At 41.3% G+C, this 8,928-nt stretch overlaps 1 long non-coding RNA gene across 1 annotated transcript; it reads right to left on the bottom strand.

Annotated features, from left to right (window-relative positions):
• Positions 1-1,068: 1,068 nt before the first annotated feature.
• LOC147904080 (uncharacterized) lies at positions 1,069-2,092 on the bottom strand. Its single transcript, XR_015540786.1, has 2 exons — positions 1,472-2,092; positions 1,069-1,354 (listed from the first exon to the last, which is right to left on the bottom strand). It is a non-coding gene; the product is annotated as an uncharacterized LOC147904080 (long non-coding RNA).
• Positions 2,093-8,928: the final 6,836 nt, after the last annotated feature.

The raw sequence follows: 8,928 nt of genomic DNA on the forward strand, positions 1-8,928 counted from the left end.
CCATGACAAAAAACAATGAGATTATAGATTCCCAAAGTGCTCCTGGATGTACTTGCCTCTGTCCTGAAGCTACAAATGGGTAATACTTTCCTTCATGGAGCATTCATAGAAGGCATTCATCAAAAGTAAAAACAAGCTTACATCCCATCTTGTACTTTCAAGATATGTACTACCATATAACCTATACTTATCAATATAGACATGCAAACACTTACTATAAAGAGAATTAGCCTAAGGCAATATCATCAGAGAATTACATTAACACTCAAAAAATATATTGGAATCCATAAATCTAATGTGTAAGGAAATGTATAGCTAATAAGTCCCCCCATTTAAAAAGATTTTAAAGATGTACTCATTAATGGGAAGGGAGGATGGGAGGGGTGGAAAGGCAAGGGGAGGATTAAAGAGGAGAGAGATTCATGAGGACATCTCTCTCTCTCTCTCTTAACACACATACACACACACACACACACACACACACACAAACCTCACTTTCACTCAACACTCAGCTACACACTACCTTGGACTCGTAGGCACAAGGCAACCTGGTTGGTGATTGCACACATACCCCCCACTTGTGCACACGTTCGACCACCAAGCTAGTCCTCTAGCCCTAGGACATTCCTCTATTTAGGTGGGAAAAAGGCTCCTTGGGAGGAGTAAAGAGGAGAGGGATTAATGAGGAAGTTATTTGGGAGACGAAAGGACCCCACTTGTCTTATTTATGAGGATAAGAATTAAAGGCCCTTACTTTTTTGACAAGATCATTGGTAAGACCCACTGAGTAGATGAGAATGTCTTAAGTTCAAGTCCCCATTTTCATGAAAAATCCATTTGAAGTAACCTAAGGCTGCTCCACCTTTTCATCTAAAAAATCAATTGAATTTCTCAATTGAGAAATAAAGGCCTTTTCAATTCTCTCACTTTCTAGGTTAAGTTATATGTATTAGCAATTAGATCGTAGTGCTAAGAAAATTAGACGTCTCAAAGTTAAATATCGTCTTTTTTGGGAAGCACCTCAAATTTCGTAAAACCAAATATTCATCATCTAGTGCTAGAATGAGATCAACAAGCAAGCTTAAAGCTTAATAAATTAATAAGAATTCAAAAGGAAAGCGCATAGAGACACTTAAGATCTCGTTGTATATCAACAAAAGGGTACAAACAAAGAAGGCGATATGAAAGACCAACTTGGAGCTACGCAATCTACCCTCACAAAGAGGGACAGAAGGTGCCTCCCAAGATCTCTGGGGCAGCCAAAGCCAAATAAAAGAGAGACAGAAGGGGGAAAGGATGTATACATTTATTATTCAGGCAGAGTTTGAGCCCACATATCCGATTGCAGGCCGAACTGCAACCTGTGAAAATCCATAGAGACGTCTCCCAGTCCAAGGAACAGCAGACATTTATGACCAGCAATACGTTGCAATACAGATCCAAGAGACCGTAGAGGGTAAAGCATACATACATGTCCACGCTGAGTTAAAAACGAGGTCCCCCAGGACCGCCTCCGCCTGGAGGTCCGCCTCCTCCCCAAGGGCCTCCCGGACCTCCAGGGCCTCCTCCGAAAGGCAGGCACAGGCACCCAATGATTCCTTGGATCAAAGACGAGAGGCAGAAGAAGGGGCAGCACAAGCAATCGATCAAGGGATTTCCTCCGGGACCTCCTGGTCCTCCTGGTCCGCCGGGGCCTCGCATTGTAGAAGGATCAACAGACTTCCAGCACCCTCACAGTGGGTCTCTCTCTCTTTCTCTCTTTCTCTCTTTCTCTCTCTCACCAGCACTCATACGCAGCGCTTTGACGAGCCCAGCGAAGGGATCGGCCTCCAAGTAAACTACCTTTCTCTCACCGTCACCCAACTAGTGACTCGTAAGCTAACCGGCAATACAGGCCTAGCCGCTTTGAAAGTCTCTCGGCGTTCACCTACGAGGAACCGGAGAATATTAGTGGGAGTTTGCTACGTGTTGAACGTTGGAAGATGACAGGCAGCAAGGTCGGTGCCCACGGGTGAACACGGACTACTCGTGAAAGGGAAACACGAGGTTGCTGCCATGAAAGAAACGAACGAATCGCATTCCACATGGGAGCTCCTCCAAGCCACGATTTCATTGTCATTGGAGTGGTTCTTGGTTTTGCTTTTGGTCGAGTGGTTAGCAAATAATGCCATGTTAATTTCATTGTCATTGGGTTTGCTTTTGATCTAGCTCATACACTTAAGAAAGTGGCTAGCAAATAATGCCATGTTAAGAGTTAATCCTTCTTAAGCATTATGTGGCATCTCAACCATTAAAAGCAAGTAGGACCAAGCTCATCCACTAAAGTAGTTAGCAATAAAGCCATGTTGCTCATCCACTTAAGAAAGTGGTTCTCAATAATGCCATGTTAAGAGTTGATTTTTCTTAAGCATTTCAACTTCTCTTACTCCATCACAACCAAGCAAGGCCATAGTAGTTTTGCCACCTTTTTTCCCCCAATAGAAGCACGCTAATCGAATGTAAAAGGAGAAATGATTTTAAAAAACTTGTATGAGAATATGCTGATTGGTGGGTGAAACACCATTTGACAAATGCTATAGTCAAGGAGACAATGGCCCCATCCATTGAGGCCATGGAGGACACAACTCCTTTCTCGGATTGCTAAAGATAATTACACACCATCTTCTTGGCCCTGAATATGTAATATTGAGGTCTTTTCATTGGCATTGACACAAAGAAAATAGGAAAGATACTTCACAAAAGTCAGGAGACTAATGGAGCTACATTCTCAAAAAATGAGTGGCTACACCAAGATCCTCCATAAGGAAGGCAGCTTGTAAGGTACATTTGGTTTTAAGGATGAGGTCATTGCAAAGAGAGTAGAGTAGTAAGTCGTCAACATAAATGGACACCAAGGAAGAGCTACCATCAAAGTTTGGCAAGCAAACAAATACTAGGGTTGGCGCCAAGTCAGACAAAACCATGAAAAAGAAAGAAAATGATTAAGCTTTTTGTACCATCCCGACATGATTGCTTTTTTGTACCATCCCGACATGATTGCTTGAGCCAATAGGTTGCCTTGTGAAGCTCGCAATGAGATGTTCCTGAACCAAATGTCATAACTGAGAAAACCAGTCAACCAGCACATGGGACCACTCGAAATTCATCAGAAAGCAGTGGGACTTCATTGATTGTAAACTTGTGTCATCTCCCATGGTTACATTGGCTCTTTTTCCTTCGTCTATGATCTTATTCATGATTTTCCCTACCGAGAGTTTCTGGTGGCTTGACATTTGCCATGCTCACCACTAGACTTGATCTCACATTCCTCATTACCTATTACTTCTCTACACCTCACAGCCTCCACACTGCGGCTTTGAAATGAGTTATGCGATATGTTCGTGGTGCTTTGGGTACTTGCATTCATTACTCCACTGGACAGGTGACTTGCATTCGTAAATTTACCTCCAGATACATCTTTCTCCTTGGTACGTCTTTCTCCTCGGTGACAGTCTTATATAGCTAGTCCTTAAAGTGACAATAACGTGTGTCTCTGTCTAGCACTAAGGTAGAGTATATTGCCCTCAACCATGTTGCTCTTGAAGGGATTTTGCTCCAACATTTTTTGATTCAGCTTTGGGGTCTTTCCAAGGAGCACATGTGTTTTTTTTTAAATAGCCAAGGAGATTTGTGTCTGTTTGGTGATGGTTCTTTCCACAAACGAACCACGCACATTCCGGTTCGTTATCACTATATTCGATAGGTGCTTCATGATGGTGAGATGATCCTTCAGTATTGTTCTACGAATGATATGGTCGTTGATGTCTTCACCAAACTTGCTCTGTTCTCGCATGGATTGTCTACTAGGTGGGAGTGCTATCTCCAAGACTTGAGGAACTTGATCAATGGCATAAGCATCAGACCTTCCCCATGCGACTGGATGTATTATCCACATGGGTTAATTGTTGGGTGGAAGTGTAGTAGTTAAGTGTTAGTTAGCATCAACTTAACCCATGTAGATTAGGCCTAATGATTCAGCATTGCAAGTAGATAGATTGGTGGGGTTCTACAGAGCAGCTTGGCGGAATTGTGTTAGTTGATTTAGGTGATTAGGTTCGGCTGTATCTAGGAGTTTTGGCTGTGTCTTGAAATAATCTAGATTTCTTTATGTCTTTCTTTCTTGCACTCATATATGAGAGAGAGAGAGAGAGAGAGAGAGAGTTTATTAAAGTTTTCAGAAGACCGATGGGTCTATGAGACTGTGAGAATCCTGATACAAAAAACTGTGAGGGTGGTGCTACTAAACGAGCATCCACACCAATGCAGAAAGCAAAAGCTAGTACTAAGTACTGCATAGTCATGTCAGAGTAATCGACTACACATAAGTATCATCATCATCATCATCATCATCATCGTCAACAGGTCATCAAGGTGGGTGAGACAACGGAAGCATGAAGTTGGCGATACTCAATTGCCAAGAGGACATAGTAGCCAATGCCCAATTGCATTCTCAGCCAAAGAGGAGTGCAAAGGCATGAAGAAAGAGCATTTACAAGAGCCGACCAGAAAGACTTCCACTGAAAAATGTGAAAAAGACTCTATCGCAAAAAAGTGGGTTTCTTGGGCTCAAAAGAAGCGTGCTTCAGAGAGGAATGCATTGAGAAGGTTTTGGAGAAGTTTCATCGCCAGTCTAAACTATCACTTAAAATCTCTTTCTTTGAATTGAAGATGGCTAGTGGTACTACTTTAGCAGCTCATGTCAATCATCATCCACTTTCGACTCTTTGAAGTCAATCCACAAAATAGTTAAGAGTCCTTTTCTTGTAAGAACAATGCATGAGTTTGCCCTTCCCACCTTGCTCATCCTTGTCAATGCTAGATGAGGGTTATTCATGTGTGTTGTATAGGAGCTACGGGTTCTCATGAAAGGTATTCACCATTTTCAAGCATTAGTATATTGCTTGAGATCTATCAAGGCCCTTTGCCATCTAGAAGATGTCCCACCAACTCTTCCTTGGATACTAGTCGAGAAGATTTGGCAAAGCTTAACAACCTTCAATCTGAGTTCCTGTGGGCTCACACCCTCTTTCCATGTTGAAACACCATTCAAGTAATGTGTTTTCCCTTCTTTAGTGCTTAGTGTCGTTGTAGGTCCCCTTTATTTCTTCTTGGTCCACCCTCCCGTTCATGCAACAAGGAGAGGTGGTCATGCCATAAAGACATGGGCACTCACGCAATGGCACTCCGTTCTTTGCATCCTCAATGGCCATGGTCAAATCCTCCTCCATCTAACTCTATATTAGACAAAGCGAGAAGAACTAGGATTTTGGAAATTTTGCATTGATTATGAAAAATTTCCCATTAATTATAAGAAATAAGCCAATTATGGGAAACTTTGTTATTTATGGGAAACTTCATTGATTGTTGGAGATTTCAATACTGCTAGGGACTAAAATGTAAAATTGGCTTTGGCACGGAGCATTGCAAGAGATTGAAAATCATATATGCGGTGGTGTTAATAACACCAGTTGAGGACGTAGTGGATTGTTGGGGGTGTTGACAAACACTAGTTGGCGATGTTAATAAACACCATGCAAAGTGAACCAGAAGCCACAAATTTGATGAAAGGCTTTAAATTTGTAAATGGATATATTATTCATATATGCATCAACGAAGAGCACAACAAATGGGAAACATTACACATGGTAGGTTGGGAGATCACGATGGACAAAATCATCACCATTGCCTACGCTTCAATACCAACCAAGCCTTCATGTGCTTTGATACATACATGTTGTGGAATCTTTATCTTCTTGGGTGGATTTGTAGCTTTTAATGTCCACGACAAAACCATCGAATCAACATATTCCCAAACCTATGGATCCGACCTATTCTCTACCCAATACTTATTCCAATAATCAGCATAAACCTCTTCATCACATGAGACCTTTCTTCTAAGTTAATGGTGCCCAATACTGAATTTGTACTTTCTTGAAGTTAGGAGATGTTGCATCCATCTCAACACTTGACTGGGAAACCCCAAGCCATATGGAGTATATAGGGTCAGAAGGCCTCAATCAAGACAAAGTCACCTTGCTTGACGTCCACCATTGGTCTAAACTACTCCTTGGGCATACCTCTTATAGGTCCACAGTCGTGATCATTCCATTCCTCATGGCCTTGGGACTCATTGATTTGAGCATCTATATTATCCTCCTCATCAGATGAATGTGTTCTTGGCCAAAAAGCTGTGTGTACTCCTACCTCTAAGACCTTCACTTGCTTGAGTTCTTCAATCACGTTTTTCTAGTAATCTATCACTAGCCTAACATAGGATTCATACGATGCATTCTTTCCCACCTCTCCCAAAACCTAATGCAATCCTTATCTCTGATTACTTGCAATTGGTCCTTCATAAATTTAGCCATTGGCAGTATTTTTGGAGAGCCGATTGGCAACAACGGTCGTCCCTTGCTATCTTTCTTTGTAGTTTGATTCCCGCTTGCTATAGTCATCGAATTCAGTGATTTTGGGTGCACTTTGTATTGCATCATAGGTATGTCACCCTCCATGAAAAAATGAAATTGTAATGGTTTTGCATGACCAAGTAGCATAATTTGGCCATCAAGTAGGTAGCCCTCCACAAAACCCTCGAAGTTTGGAACCCGATTAAGAAGAAATGGTACTGGAGAGGATTATACAAATTTCTTGAATGTATCCATTAGATGAGGAAAGGTGAAAATTTTCCCTAGTCGCAGTTTCTCAAAGAACCTACTAAACATGGCATTAATGTCCTCATGTGTGTGCCCTACCATCAAGAAGCCTAATTGAATAGTCTTGAAAACACCTCTTGCTACCAATAGAGAAAGGTATGCAAATAAGTATCTGTTTTTGTTCTCTGATGCACAATTTTCAAGCTCGAGTAGCAATTTCTTAGGTAGCTTTCTAAAAGAGGGTTCAAGAGTAACATTTCCATTTGGAGAGGGTGGGTTTTCATGTCCATGTGATGGCATCGAATTTCGACATGTGGTTGTAGCTCCTCTTATAGATGTTGTCAAGGTATTCATGGTGAACATCAAACAACCATTTGATGCCTCCAAATCTATAATTTTGATCATGTTATAACAATTTCACATGAGCCACCATGTTGGAATATTCTTATTGATAGTCCAGTTATTTTCTTGAGCACAAAGCATTTAGAAGTCTTCTAAATCAATAGAAAGGTCTCCAAGGTTATGTGTTTCTATCCTCTCCAAGTTGTGCAAACAAAATGAAAGGGATCCAATTGTAAGGTTGGTGATTAGATGGCCACAAACCATTGAGGATGAAGTGCTCATAAAGACCATGCCCTTGCCCATGAGTAATCATTCCAATGAGTGACACTTGTAATTGCCATGCTCAATTGGTGTCCTTTGACCTCACTCGAAGTCTTGGAATTATTATCTTCTTTTAGTCCATCTTGTCATGGATTATGCATAAGTACTTATTTGGATTCACCATGATGTACTTATGCCATGCATAGTATAAGTTCCTACAACTCTTTTGTCATACCATGTGCTTCCTTATTTCCTCCATTAGCAAGTTGCACTCCTCTTGACTTTTTGGGGTTACCAATTGAGCCTTGATTCCATTGCATAAACTAAATTTAGAGAATTCAGTATTTTGAGCAAGGGCTACATTCTTGAAGTCTATGTTCCGAATCCTACCAAATGTAGATGTGGATAGACCCTCACAACCCCATTGGCTAAGCAAAGTGTTGACCTCACGTAGGATGTCTATCTACTTGTGCACCTCTCGTATCACCAATAGTTCTACTCTTGTGAGGCATATGCTTTGAGTTATTGTCCAGAAAGTAATGCAAGAGAGCCCCGCACATACCTATGTGCTCCTTGCTCCTCCTAAAAATCCTTGTATTCCCATGCACATATCATTGTGCACCATTCTCAAACTGCTCCTTGTATCGATAAAATGATGTCTTTGGTAACCCGTGCATCTTGTACCATGCTCTGCAAGACACCACCTGACCATTCACCCTGATGTTGGAGCATACCCTCCCAACCATGTCCCTCCAAACCATGTCATGATTCCATGCCATCGACAACATATTTATACATAGTTTTTATGAGATTCCATGGAGTTGTCCCATTGTTATTAGCATTTCTCGTGCAGCTCATTGGCAACACCTACTATCACACAGCAGTCAATGAAGAAGCTTTTTGCACCAAATCCAATGACATTTTGTACAATGATATTGGAGGCTCTCTTTTCTTAGCCGAATGAAAGTATACCTTGTCTTTTTTGAAAGTCGACCAGCTTCCCTTTCCAACATTCCATCTGTGACCACCTCATCTGTACTAGCAATATATTGCTCCATGGGCACATATTATTGCAATGGGCTTCCATCCAATAAGGCTACCTACTTGATGGTCCACTTAAGTATACTAAGAGAATTGATGTCTTAGATATAAGGCTCCAACTGAACACAATTGCTATGTTTTGTCCTTTCTTCTCAATACCCACACCAATGCAATCGTTGCCCAACAAGTCAACATTGATAGAGTCATCTGGGAAAACATATAAGATCACACCTTCTACAATGGTCTAAGTCATTCTCTCATTCCCCTTTTGTCCTTCCAAGATTCACAGATGTGGTTGTCAGTTTCCAATGAAGACATTGGCATTGCCTTGACATACAGTTCCTTAGGCTCACTTACTGTATCCCCTCGAGCTCTTGGATCATCTAAAGCAACAACAACATCATGTTGTAGAGAGATATTAGGCCACTTGACAACAGTCCAAATTGCTTCACCAATAATCATTACATCCATAGTGGGAAATGGAAAGGGTGTGTAATTATTGATACTCTCTCCAATATCATCGATAAGTCACCGATACATTATTTATCCCAATCTTTACACCACTACAATACCCTTTTGGATCAACAACACA

Source organism: Dipteris shenzhenensis, chromosome 3 (genome assembly GCF_047967505.1).
Source record: "Dipteris shenzhenensis isolate YYH24624 ecotype China chromosome 3, Dip_SZ_1.0, whole genome shotgun sequence".
NCBI classification, from domain to species: domain Eukaryota; kingdom Viridiplantae; phylum Streptophyta; class Polypodiopsida; order Gleicheniales; family Dipteridaceae; genus Dipteris; species Dipteris shenzhenensis.